This window comes from Egretta garzetta, unplaced genomic scaffold (genome assembly GCF_000687185.1).
Source record: "Egretta garzetta isolate BGI_Z169 unplaced genomic scaffold, ASM68718v1 scaffold322, whole genome shotgun sequence".
Classification (NCBI taxonomy): domain Eukaryota; kingdom Metazoa; phylum Chordata; class Aves; order Pelecaniformes; family Ardeidae; genus Egretta; species Egretta garzetta.
The window spans coordinates 321924-322952 of NW_009259044.1; positions in this window are offsets into that span (position 1 = coordinate 321924).

Below are 1029 nucleotides of genomic sequence, written 5' to 3' on the forward strand. Positions count from 1 at the left end.
GAGCAGGGACTGATGCACTATCCATGTACCCAAGCTTGATTCTTCGCAGCAATCCTACTGATCTGCCCGCTCCGAGCGACTGGCGGGGAGCCCTCGCTGCAAAGGATGCAGGACTTCACACATCTGCGAAGAAAGAGCCATTTCTGGCTCAATTTTTGGTACCCTTTTCTGCTAGGTGATGGCTGGTATAGACCTGCATTGCAAACGGCCGGCGCTGTGCTCTGTACATACGTAAAACGATGAATTAGGTGGTTCCCAGAGTGGTGCCCTAAAGCCTGCTCTGGCACTCCTGTTCGGATTCGGTCGGTAGCTGTTTCTCTCTGGCCGTGGCAATAACTGGAGATGCGAGGACCAAAGCGAGAGCTGATCCACGTGGCTTTGCAGCCGTGACAGCCCAGCGAGTCTGGCAGGGCTTGTCCCTGCGGGCACCTACAGGCAGGCAAAACCCATGTGCCCACAGGAAGTCTTTCGGAATCGGGGGGGGTTCGTCCACACAGACCAGCCTGTGGGGTCACAGCCTTACCACGAAATGTATTTCCCTCCTGGAAGTTGCTGATTAATTCAGTTCTGGAATGAGCTAGATCCTTCCTCTAAACGAGAGGGTGTCCCAGTTAATCTCCTCCAGCGTATTGCGTTCCAATCCTTCCCCTGTTTTGCTGGGTGTACCCTGTCTCCCACAAAATCCTCCTGTTCATGGCAGTGATTTTTCTTGGGCATCTGTTTCCAAAAGAGACATTCCAGGGATCCGGCCAGGAAACTCTTAATTCTACAAAACCCTTCCCCAAAACAAACCTTTTCATGCTCTCTCTTAATAGTAAGTCGTGGTGTTTATATAATTGTGTTTAAAATATCCTTGGCTATGTTGTTTTACAGATTTTTAAAAAATAACTTATACAATCCTTGTTTTTTCTCTGTAGACTATTTTTTATACGGGAGTGGGGAATCTTTTTGAGTCTTACATCCTTCTCCTTTCCTCCTCTCTGACCTTGCAGAGCTGCTCTTTGCACCAGACATATGTAAACACTCTTT